Here is a 12,974-nt window from a genome sequence, read left to right as displayed (position 1 = left end):
ATTCAAAATGGAAGATTTGAAAGTACAGGGGGGACCAAAGTCTTTCTTTCCTGTACATTATTGCTTTGTCTTTAGACAATACATTTGGCTGACCTTGGTTATTTGAACATTTTTAATATTGAACTGCAAGTATAGTCAATTCTATACTTCTAGTCAATAAAACTTTAGAAGATTTGTCAGGGCCAAACAAAATCCACCCAAAGGTTCACATCCCCACCATAAGTTTCTGCCTATGCTTGTTGGAGGCCCAATAAAGTCCTCCGTACCCCCAGAAGGCATTAGGAGGTTCATGGGATAAACCCAACCCAAACTTCCCCTGTGAGTTTTAAGATGTTCTTCAGGGGCCAACCAGCTTCTTCTCCTGCCCGCACAAGTCGCAGATGCCTCATTAATGCCCAAAGACCAAAATACATATTAATTATTTGTATTGCAGTAGTGCACAGGAACCCCAACCTTTTTCTAGATCTGGTCTCTGCCCAAATAATCATTCTTCGTGCGCACACACCCTAACATAAAAAGTTACAGCAAAAGTTGCTCATCTATATTTGAGGCTGAAATATTGAAGCCCTCTACCGCCCCCTCGCCCTCCTCACTAAAAAAAAATTCCAAAAGTTTTTATAAACAGCTCTGTCAGTGAAATGGATGGAGATAGGACATAAACATTTGGCAGAGGTGCCTTTCAGTGTCCTTGTGAAAAATCCATTTTGATTTGTCTGTTTTGTCAGCCACTGAAAATCACCCTTTACTCTGAGGCTGCTCAAAATTGTAAGTGTAATCACTATGTAGAGGAGCATCACATTATTCATAACTTCTGGGCTCAAACTAAAAAAAAATATTCAGACATGACTGGAAACAATACATCTTTTACCCTGCAACAGTATCTTTAGGCATAGATATCAAGGAGACTTGTGGATTAGAGATTAGAATATTATTCTCATTTTTTATTGCTTGCCACGATGAAAATGTTGAATTTGTTGCTTGCTTTGATGAAAATGTTGAATTTCACATGTGAAACAAATCTTTAAAAAATTAGTAACCAAAATTAATTATTTGAAATTAGTGAACATTTACATTTACAGAAGCTTTCTTTATTTAGAACTGGATTTAGCTACTTGAAATGATCGTATATCAATGGACCAGGTGACCCTGTAGTGTGCTAATAGAAAAGCCCAACTTCTTAAGTAATAATAGTCAAGGATAGGAGGAATATCAGCATGAACTGGAGATACTTAGAGCAAGTCTACACTCAAGTGCTAAATCAGCACAGCTGCACTGATGCAGCGTAGTCCGGTGAAGACACACTATGCCGAGGTGAAGACACACTATGCTGACATAGCATCAGTGTGGACAGCGCTTAGGTCGATGTAACTTGCATCACCCAGGGTGTGTCTTTTCACATCCCTGAGCGATGTAAGTTACATCCACTTAAACGGTAGTATAGACCAGCCCTAGTACTGAGACAAACTGAGAACTATTTCAACTTATCATGTAAGTAGAAAGGTTTCAACAAGATCTACTTTGTATTAGAATATTCTGCACATCTCTGAAACAAGTCTTTTCTAAGTCGGCCAGTCGGAGAACATCCAAGCAGTGAGATGCAGGGTATAGATGCAGTCTTTCCCCTTGTCCTGTGAGATTATGTCCTAAGAGAGTGGTAGTATTATTTGGGAATATGCAAACAGCTTCATTAGCTCTGAGTACCAGTAGTACCTAGGTCAAACTGGAGCTAAGAGAATTATCAGCGTTGATTCCTGCTTAATTTTCTTCAATATTCTTGGTATGAACAGACTCAGTCATGCATACATCAGCCTCTGAGACCACTGCAAGAGGAATGTGTCCATTTGAGATCCTGAATTATGACCCTCTGTGGAATAGAATATTTTGCATATAATGTGCATTTGGGTTGCAAAAAAATAAATAAAAAATCTGTGTCTGGAAAATTCAATTGGTTGAACACTGGCCTTTACTGCAAAAGTCTGATTATATGATCTGTTTACATTTTGTAGCCTTGGTAGATGAAGGGCTGAAACTGACACTTGATGACACACTTGAGAATGTGTCCAGATGAGTCCCACATCCCAAAGTGGATCATTAGGGTCTTCAATAGAAGTGGCAGAGAAAGGGGAATGCCCGTGCAGGATTGATCTGGGTTCTCTGGCCAATTTAAGAACAATACGAACACCATATCTATTTTATGTTTGGTTGGTAAGTGGAATTCAAACATGACTGAAAACAATGAAAGCCTGACAAATTGAGTCACAAATCCATTCAAAGCCACGTGGCCTAGCAGCTATAGGCATGTCCTTACCATTGTCCAGGGGTTATCTGTAGTTGATTTATGAGGTGTAACATTATCAAATCTGCTTCATGGAAGATAGGCTGTTAGATCATAGAATACCAGGGTTAGAAGGGACCTCAGGAGGTCATCTAGTCCAACCCCCTGCTCAAAGCAGGACTAATCCCGAGACAGATTTTTACTGCAGTACCCTAACCAGCCCCCTCAAGGATTGAACTCACAACCCTGCGTTTAGCAGGCCAATGCTCAAACCACTGAGCTATCCCTCTCCCCTCTTGATGTGGTGGAGTCTATCAGCATTCCTATAAATTCTATTTTATGAGTGGGAGTAAGAATAGAAGATTTATTTCTTGATTTTCAGCCATGAAATAGCTAACAACTGTAGAATATGAGCAGAGCTTCCCCAAAACAGCCAGTCATCTAGGTATGGGTAGACTAAAATGCTCTGAACTTTTAGGCTACATCTACACTTGGAGCTGGGGCTGCAATTTCCAGCTCGAAGAGACAGACCTGCACTAGCTATGATCATGCTAGCACACTAAAAATAGAGTGTAGCTGTGGCAATGTGAGCAGTGGGAGGAGCTGGCCACCTGTGTATGTTCCTAGCATCTCAGATGGATACATAGCTGGCATGGTCAGCCCCTCCCCTCCTCATGCAGCCACAGCTAAGCTCTATTTTTAGTGCATTTAGTTCAATCAGAGCGAGAACAGGGTATATCTTCTTAAACTGGGAATTACACCCCCCATCTTGAAGTGTAGACATCCCCTTAGACATGCTGCTAGAATGCCCAAACGTTTTGTAAATACTCAGCGGCAGCTGACAAACCAAAAGGTACTGGAAGTGTCTCTTCCCAGCTACCAATTGTTGGTATCTCCTGTTCGTGGGTGGATAGAAATATGAAAAAAGGCATCTTGGAAATCGTGAGCTGGAAACTAGTATAGATGGTTGGAATGATTGTAGCCAGAGTCACAGTTCTGAACTTCAAGTGGTGGACAAAGGTGTTCAGGCCTCAAATCCAGAATGGGAACCAGCCTCCTGTCTTCCTGGGCACTAGATAGTAATAGAAATAAAAACTCCTCCCTCTGAACCTCTCCTGATATATTCTCTTGATGGAATAGTCTCTTGTCAGAGGGGTCCCTGAAGAGAGGGACAGGGAAGGTGAAAGAGGCTAGGAAGTTCCTGGCACTGGATGGAATGACTTTTTGGTACAATTTTTAAAACACACTGGTCCATGTAATCTTCTTCCAGGCTTCCTGAAAATAAACCCAGTGATCCCAGACATGATAGGGAAGGGATACAGATCATGAATGAGTAGTTCCCAATAGCTCTCAAAGTAACCATCAAACTGACTTCTTGGAAGATGGCAATGATGATGGAGTTGAAGTCACAGTGGGGAAAGTAGGAGGGAAATGTCTCCTGCGGAATTTCTGTCATTTTCTGGGAGTTTCAGGTGATCTTTGATAAGACTTGTAGAAAGTAGTCTAGAATGCATTTGATATCTAGGTTATTTTCTTCTTGGCTGAGTCATGTGAATGCCCAATGATCTCATCATAGTTCAAGAAACTTTTAAAGTAAGTAGTGTATTATCTGCTTTGGCACCAAAGAATTAATTTCCTTCAAAATGGAATGCAAAATGTCCAATAATTTATGGGCCTGTTTGTCACTATGGGAATCTCCAGTGCTCCTGCCATCCTGCAAAATAGTCTTGAAATGCCCTATCCCTATAGTCATATGGTAGAAAGGAGGAAGATGGTACAACAGCTTCATGTGGCAGTTGAGATATATGAGCTGGAATCACCTCAGAGAGCTGCTGTTGAAGATGCTCCTGACTTCAGTTAAAACCTAAACCAAAAGTACTAGAATGCTACAGAGAAGATTGTCCTCATAGCACTGTAAAAAGCCTGACAAGGATATACTAGAATAACTCTTGTTACTTCAGTTCCTTAGATTCTCCATCTATAAAATATAGTTAATTATACCTATCTTGTGATAGTATCTGATAGTGTTTGCAAAACATTGAAAGATGAGAAGTACTGCCTGTGGTTTACTAAGAAATGTGAGCATCCTATTATTTCTGTTATGCTGCTTTCCACTCTCCCATTCCAATCCACTTGACATAGGTGTCAGACTTACTTTTTAGATTGCAGGCTCTTTGGGGCAGGGGCTGGCATTTTCTGTATGTTCATATAGCACCTAGTACAACAGAGCTCCAAAACTAGATTGCCTCTAGGAGCATCTGCGATATAAATGTCAAATAATAATAAGGCTCACATACAAGACTATTTCCATGAGATTTTCAATTCTACTCCTAGAGTAGAGTTAAGGTAATCTTCTTTGTTTGCCTCTAGATTATATGGTTTATTTGGGACATGTTTCTTATATCAAGAAATACTGCCGAAAAATTTCAAGTTTGCATGTCTGAAGTTATGCACCTAAATCCATCTAGACACTTAAATGAAAAGGATAGTTACCTATTCCATAACTGGCGTTCTTCGAGATGTGTTGTTCAGGTGTATTCCACAGTATGTGTGCGTGCTCGCCATGTGCACCAGTGCCAGAAGCTTTTCCCTTAACAGTACTCACAAAGGGGGAGCACCACTGTGACTCCTGGAGCGGCATCTCTATATCGCGCTATAAGGGGAGCTGGGCACTCCCCCCACCCTCAGTTCCTTCTTGCCAGACAACTCCGACAGAGGGGAAGGAGGGGAGGATGTGGAATACACCTGAGCAACACATCTCGAAGAACGCCAGTTATGGAACAGGTAACTGTTCTTTCTTCTTCGAGTGATTGCTTATGTGTATTCCACAGTAGATGACTCCAAGCTATAGCTGATGGAGGTAGGTAGGAGTTTAAGGGTTTCCGGGACGGTGTACTGCCCTACCAAACCCGGCATCATCCCTTGCTTGGGAGACAATTGCATAGTGCGAGGAAAAGGTGTGGACAGAGGACCACGTGGCAGCCCTACATATGTCCTGCGCTCTCGTAGAATGCACCTTTACAATAGGCAGCAGGGGAACTCCTGCCAAGTCGTAACACATGCGTATGCATGAGGTGATCCAGCGAAAAAGACGCTGGGTGGAAACTGGTTGCGCCCTCATGCGCTCTGCCGATGCAACGAACAGTTGCGAGGATTTCCTGAACGGCCTGGTTCAGTCCAGGTAAAAGGCCAGTGCTCTACGTACATCTAGCGTGTGTAGGCGGCATTCCTCATTGGAGGAATGGGACTTAGGACAGAGTATTGGTAGGAAAATGTTCTGATCCATATGGAAGGTGGGGACCACCTTCGGGAGAAACGAAGGGTGGGGGCAAAGCTGAACTTTACCCCTGTGGAAGATCATATATGGGGGTTAAGGTCAAGGCCCTAACCTCTGAGACACTACGGGCTGAGGTGATAGCCACCAAAGAATGCCACTTTCCATGACAGGTGGGACCAGGAACACATGGCCAAGGGTTCAAAGGGATGACTCGTGAGGCGGGATAGCACTAGATTCAGATCCCATTGCGGGACCGGGGCCCTGGCGTATGGGAATGCACAATCTAGGCCCTTTAAAAAGCGGGACGTCAACTGATGGGAAAAAAATGAGTGACCTTGCACAGGAAAGTGGAAGGCTGAAATGGCCGCTAAATGTACTCTGACGGAGGCAGGAGCTAGTCTTTGGGTCCTAAGGGACAGGAGGTAATCGAAAATGAGCTGGAGGGAAGCGGATGAAGGGGAGGCGCCCTGTTCCCCCACCCACTTAGAGAACCTAGAGCATTTGGCAAGGTACATCCATCGCGTGGACGGCTTTCTGCTCTCCAGAAGAATTCGTGACATCCTCCAAACACCTTCCCTCCTCCTCGTTTAACCATGAAGCAACCACGCCGTCAGGTGAAGCACGGCCAGGTTGGGGTGGAGAAGGCATTCCCTCTCCTGGGAGAGGAGATCCAGACGGAGCAGCAGCCTCTGTGGGGGGGCTGCCAGAATTTGCAGGAGGGTCCCGTACCAATGTTGGCAGGCCCAATCCGGGGCTCTGAGGATAACCCTCGACCCATCTGCCTTTACTTTTTGCAGGACCTTGCCTATCAGTGGGAATGGTGGAAAGGCATAGAACAGTTGGCTTGACCACTGGAAGAGGAATGTATCTGAGATCACCCCCCTTTCTGCTCCTGCCCTGGAGCAGAACTTGGGGCAGCATCAGTTCTGGTCGGCAGCAAAGAGGTCGGCTCGGGGAGCTCCCAACTCTCGGAAGAGCTTTCGGGCGACCTCCCAGTGGAGTGACCACTCGTACTAGCAGGAAAACACCCTGCTGAGGTGATCTGCTCGCACATTGCGCGCATCAAGTAGGTGGAAGGCCCGTAGAGAGATACCGTGGGCTTTGCAAAACTCCCATAGGTCTAGGGCTTCCCGGCACAGGGCCGAGGAACACGTGCCCTCCTGCCTATTAATGTAACACATCGCAGCCGTGTTGTCCATGAGGACTCTGACCACCTTCCCGGGAAGGCACAAACTGAACGCTATGCACGCCAGGTGTACTGCCCTGAACTCCCTGACATTTATGTGAAGGGACAATTCCAAGGTCGACCATCTGCCTTGGGTTTGAATGTTCCCTATACGGGCTCCCCAGCCCAGGTCCGAGGCATCTAACACCAGGTCTAGTGGGGGAGGGATTTCTCAGAAGGGAATCCCGTTCAACATGTTGCTCGGGAGGGACCACCACTGCAGAGTGGCCCCTACATTGGGTGGTATTGTGACAACTTTGTCTAGGCTGTTCCTGGACTGGGAATACTGGGAGGCCAACCAGAGCTGGAGGGGCCTCATTCTGAGCCTGGCATGCCGCACCACGGATGTGCATGCTGCCATGTGATCTAGGATTTGAAGGCACACTCTTGCCATGGCCATAGGGAAGGTCGTGACCAAGGCTATGAGACTTTTGAGTGCCTCGAACCTGTCCCAGGGAAGAGAGGCTGTGGTTCCTAGGGAGTCTAGCAGAGCCCCTATGAAGTGCGTGCGCTAGACCGGTACTAACGTGGACTTCGCCTCATTCACCACTAGGCCCAGACCGGTGCATGTGGACAGCAAGAATTGTATCTGGGCTTGTACCTGGGACCAGGAGTTGCCCTTGAGGAGCCAATCATCCAGGTAACGGAAAATTTGCAGCCCTTTCCTCCGGAGGTGAGCTGCCACCACTGCCATGCATTTGGTAAAAACCCTGAAGGCCGTGGAAAGGCCTAAAGGGAGAACCGCAAACTGGTAACATGTAGTCCCATGAAATACTGCTGCGGACCCACTGGTCCGATGTTATATGGGACCACTCCATTCGGAATGCAGATAAACGGTTGCAGAACACAAACTTTATTAACTGGGGGGCTTATGCGGCAACAGGCCTGGTGGCCCCCCGCAAAGAGTCAAAACCACCTCTTTCCCTGCTTCTTGCCCTTCACGGGGCCTGGTTCTGGGGCCAAGCAGGACTGATGCTGGGACCTGTGTCTCTGCTCCTTCAGTCTCTTAGCCGGGGGCTCATATCTGCCCCTAGCGGGAGGTGCTACAGCCTAGGTTTGCATATAGGCCCAGAGTTTGCAGGGTGGTGCAAGAGTCTTTCATCCCATGCAGGCGGACGTCAGTTTGGTCCTCAAACAGTGCTTTCCCGTTGAAGGAAAGGTCTTGCATCAAGGACTGGGACTCTGCAGACAGACCGGACAGGAGAAGCCAGGATGCCCTATGCATGGATATTGCCGAGGCCATCGAATGGGCTGCCGTTGGACGCGTCTGAGGAGGCCTGGAGGGCTGCTTTCGCTGCTGCTGCCCCTTCCTCAACCAGAGCTTGAACTCCTTTTTGTCCCACTCCAGGAGAAGAGGCTCGAACTTCAATAGAGACCCTCATAAGTTAAAATCATAGTGGCTCAACAGGGCCTAGTAGTTGGCCACCCTGAGCTGGAAGCTTGCAGAAGAATAAACCTTCCTGTCAAAAAAATCCAGTCTCCTGGCATCTTTGTCCTTGGGCGTGGGCGCGGACTGACCATGGTGTTACCAGTGGTTGACTGACTCTACCACCAAGGAGTTGGGTGCTGGGTGGGAGTACAGGTACTCGTGTCCCTTAGCCGGGACAAAGTACTTCCTCTCCGCTTTTTTGGAGATAGGTGCCAGGGAAGCTAGGGTTTGCCATAGAGCAGTTGATATGTTGGCTACCCCTTAGTGGAGAGGTATGGCCACACGGCCTGGTGCTGAGGAGGAAAGCACATTGAAAAGGGTGTCCGATGGCTCCTCCATCTCCTCAGCCTGGAGTTGGAGATTTGAGGCCAGTCGCTTGAGGAGCTCTTGATAGGCCTTAAAGTCCTTCTGTAGAATGGGCGGAGGGGCCACTATGGTCTCCTCCGGCACCAGCGAGGGGGCCAGTCCGGCTTCCAGGGCATCGAGAGGTGCCGATGGTTCGATCCCCAAGACCGAATCCAGGCCCAGTACCTCATGCTCGGTACTCATCGACTTTTGACTCTGTTGCGGTGGGGACACCAAATGGGCATGGGAAGCTCTGGCCACCGAGCAGGGTCTTGCCTGGATGGGCAATTGCAGCCACGGTGCCCACTGACACTGGTCGGTTTGGGTACCCAGTGGTGCAAATTGCTCTTGAGGAGCGGTGGAGCTCGGGGACGGGCGGCTGGGTGCCAAAGCCGAGGTCGCCATTGACCACAGAGTGTAGTAAGAGTGGTGGGAGCATCTATGGTTGTGTCGGTGCCGACCTCAAGATCTGGATCTCAACGATGAGGAGCAGTACTCGTTGGAGGTGCTGCTGTCATAGTCATCCTGGCGGTTGTAGCTACGACGCCGATGTGCCTGTCGAGGGGAGCTCCGGGTGTAGTGTCTGGTGGAGTGGACACTTGAAGCTGAGCGCCTGTAATGACGGCGTTGGGATCTGCTCCTGTAGCCACAATTCGAGGAGGAGCATCAACGCTGCTTGTCTCGGTGCCTGACCACCCGGTAGGGTGTACAGGACCCTCAAGACTCCCGCGCAGGCAAGTCAGACAATCTGAGTGGAGTGGAGGGCTGACGTCAGCTAAGCGAAGACCTCGTCAAACGTGGTGGCGAACGGTCCTCAGAGCGGGGACTGTGTCTTGCTGGGGAGGACTGGTGTGCTCCCAACAGCTGCTTCACTTGGGACTGGGTGCCCGGCTCAAGCGGCGCACCCAGCAGTGGAAGGGAGAGGATGTCACGCGCAGCCTGTGCAGCCTCCAGCACTGATGGCATCCTCACCACGGGAGAGGCATGTGTGGACGGGACTGGGCTACTCCGCTCAGTGTGAGTCGGAGGTCAGGGTCCCCAGGGGGATCGTGGGCTGCCAAACTCGGGTCTGGCTCACCCCTGTCTTTTTGTTGGCGCCGCTGAGTCTTTCCCTGCTTCTTAGCGGGTGAGCGGTGCCGGCTGGTGGAGTGAGCCTCACTCCGCACTGAAGATGCAGTGCCCGGATGGTGTGCTGGTGCCAGGGCCAATGCAGATTCCATTAACAAGGCCCAGAGCCAGATATCCCTCTCTTGTTTAGTTCGAGGCGTGAATGATCTACAGATTTTACAGCGGTCTGTAACATGGGTCTCGCCCAAGCAGTGGAGACACTGAGTGTGCGGGTCGCTTCTTGGCACAGAACTGCAACAGGAGTCGCATGACTTGAAGCCTGGGGCACAGGGCATGCCCCGCACCAGACAACTCACTATCCAACTACTGGAGAAGACGAGTACTACTAAGGCTAATAGGAGAACTACAGCAAAGCTAGAGCGCAAAGTTCCGACTTCCTTCCCTGGCAGCAAGAAGGAACTGAGGGTGGCGGGAGTGCGCTGCTCCCCTTATACCAAAATATAGAGGTGCCACTCCAGGGGTCGCAGCGGTGCTCCCCCTATGGGTACTGCTAACGGAAAAACTTCCAGCACCGGTGCACGTGGCAAACACACACACCTACTGTGGAATACACCTGAGCAATCACTCGAAGAAGTCGTCTGATCTTCAGAAGTACTGACTATATGTACTATTATAATTTGTGTTACAGTAGCACCCAAAGTCCCCAACCAAGGCTGTATTAGGCACTATACAAACATGTTGCAAGATAGTCCCTGCTTCAAAAAGCTCACAGTGAACAGAAGCACCTTTCTCTCTATTTTGGGGAACTAAAGCACAGAAAGATTAATTGACTTACTGAAGATCGCATGTGAAGTATGTAGCAGAGTTGGGATTTAAACCCAGTTCTTCAGTCCTAAATGGGCTGTACACTAGCGGAATGCACCTGGCAGCATGACCTCTCAGGCATGTGCAAGGTCACAAAATGCTACAAATTGGAATCCTCCATGCTTGTGTGACCTTACATCTGCACATGCTGTGTGGAGAATGCCATTTAATGTTGTCCCCCATGCAGCAAAAGTGCCAGAAAGTTGTTTCACTACACTCCTGCTGGATCCCAGTCCAGTTCATAAAAATGGCCATATTAGGCTGGACCGCTGGTCCCTCTAATCCACACCCTCTCTTCTGACAGTGGCTGGTGCCAGATGCTTCAGAGGGAAAGAACAGAACAGGACAATTTATCAAGTGATCCACCCCGTCATCCAGTCCCAGTTTCTGGCTGTCGGAGGTCTAAAGAGACCCTGAATATGGGACTGCATCCCTGACCATTTTGGCTAATGGCCATTGATGGACCTATCCTCCATGAATTTATCTAATTCTATTTTAAGCCCAGCTATGCTTTTGACCTTTGCAACATCCCCAACAATGAGTTCTACAGGTTGACTGTGCGTTGTGTGGAGAAGACCTTCCTTATGTTTATTTCAAATCTGCCTATTAATTTCATTCAGTGACCTGCGGTTCTTCTGTTATGTGAAGGGATAAATTACATTTCCTTATTCACTTTCTCCACATCAGTCATAATTTTATAGACCTCTATCATAATTCCGCTCAGTCATCTCTTTTCCAAGATGAAGAGTCAGACTTTTTAATCTCTCCTCATATGGGAGTTTTTCCATATCCCTAATCATTTATTACCTTTCTCTATATTTTTCCAATTCCAATATATCTTTTTTGATATGGGCAACAAGAACTGTTTGCAGTATTTGGGGTATGGACATACCATGGATTTAAATAGTGGCATTATAATATTTTCTGTCTTTTTATCTATCCTTTTCCTAATGGTTCCCAACATGTTAGTTTATTTGACTGCCACTGCAGATTGAGCAGATGTTTTCAGAGAACTATTCATAATGACTCCATTATCTCTTTCTTAAGTGGTAACAGCTAATTTAAACCCCATCATTTTGTATGTTGGGGTTATTTTTTTTTAACAATGTGTCTTACTTCACATTTAACATTGAATTATATCTGCCATTTTGTTGCCCAGTCACCCAGTTTTTTGAGTTCCCTTTGTAATTCTTCGCAATCTGCTTTGGACTTAACTATCTTTCGTATCATCTGCAAATGTTGCCACCTCACTGTTCACCCTTTTCCAGATCCTTTATGAATATGCTGAACAGCACTGGTCCCAGTACAGATCCTTGGATGGGACCCTGCTATTAACTTCTCTCCACAGTGAAAACTGGCCATTACTACCACCCTTTGGTTCCTGTCTTAACAAGTTACTGATCCATGAGAGGACCTTCCTTCTTTTCCCATGACTCCTTACTTTGGTTAAGATCCTTTGGTAAGGGATCTTCTTGAAGGCTTTCTGAAAGTCCAAGTGCATTCTATCTACTGGATCACCCTTGTCCACGTGTTTGTTGACTCCTTCAAAGAATTCCAGTAGATTGGTGAAGCATGATTTCTCCTTAGAAAAGCAGTGTTGATTCTTCCACAACAAATTGTGTTCATCTGTGTGTATGATAATTCTCTGCTTTCATATAGTTTCAATTTGCCTCGTACCGAAGTTAGGTTTACCAACCTCAATTTTCCCGGATTGCCTCTGGAGCCATTTTTTTAAAAATTGGTGTTAAATCAGCCTCTGTACCAGATGACTGGTGGATAGCTAATGTAAGCAATAGGTCACATATCAAAGTTTCTAGTTCTGCAATTTCATATCTGAGTTCCTTCAGAACTCTTGGTTGAATATCATTTGGTCCCGGTGACTTATTACTGTTTAAATTTATCAGTTTGCTCCAAATTCTCCTCTACTGACACCTCAATCTGGGACAGTTCCTCAGATGTGTCACCTAAAAAGAATGGTTCAGGTGTGGGAATCGCCTTCACATCATTCTGCTGTATAGACCAATGCAAAGAACTTATTTTGCTTCTCTGCAACGGCCTTGTCTTCTTTGAGTGCTCCTTTAGCACTTGAATCATCCAGTGGCCCCACTTACTGTATGGCAGGTTTCCAGCTTCTGATGTACTTGCAGTTTTTTGGCTGTTAGTTTGAGTCTTTTGTTAGATACCCTTCAAACTCTTTTTTGGCCTGCCTAATTATACTTTTATACTTGACTTGCTATTTTCCTCAATATCATTGACTTCCAATTTTAAAAGATGCCTTTTTTTCTCTAACCACTTCTTTTCCTCTTCTGTTTACCCATGGCGGCATTTTTGGTCTTTTTTTAATTTGGGGCATACACGTAATTTGAGCCTCTAAGATGGTGTTTTTAAATAGTTTCCAAGCAGCTTGCAGGCATTTTATTCATGTCTGTTCCTTGTAGTTTCTGTTTAACTAGCTTGGTCATTTTTGTGTAGTTTCTCTTTTTGACATTAA

General features: G+C 46.6%; 1 protein-coding gene and 1 long non-coding RNA gene across 10 annotated transcripts in view; one reads left to right on the top strand and one right to left on the bottom strand.

Annotated features, from left to right (window-relative positions):
• STXBP5L (syntaxin binding protein 5 like) overlaps positions 1-12,974 on the bottom strand; it is a 424,278-nt gene that overhangs the window by 241,684 nt on the left and 169,620 nt on the right. The window lies entirely within an intron of this gene.
• LOC115635518 lies at positions 1,481-12,717 on the top strand. Its single transcript, XR_003996623.1, has 3 exons — positions 1,481-1,492; positions 6,387-6,390; positions 12,631-12,717. It is a non-coding gene; the product is annotated as an uncharacterized LOC115635518 (long non-coding RNA).

The sequence above is a fragment of the Gopherus evgoodei genome, chromosome 1 (genome assembly GCF_007399415.2).
Source record: "Gopherus evgoodei ecotype Sinaloan lineage chromosome 1, rGopEvg1_v1.p, whole genome shotgun sequence".
NCBI lineage: Eukaryota > Metazoa > Chordata > Testudines > Testudinidae > Gopherus > Gopherus evgoodei.
The sequence above is the reverse complement of the archived record's forward strand: the minus strand, read 5'-3'. Positions and strand labels throughout refer to the sequence as shown.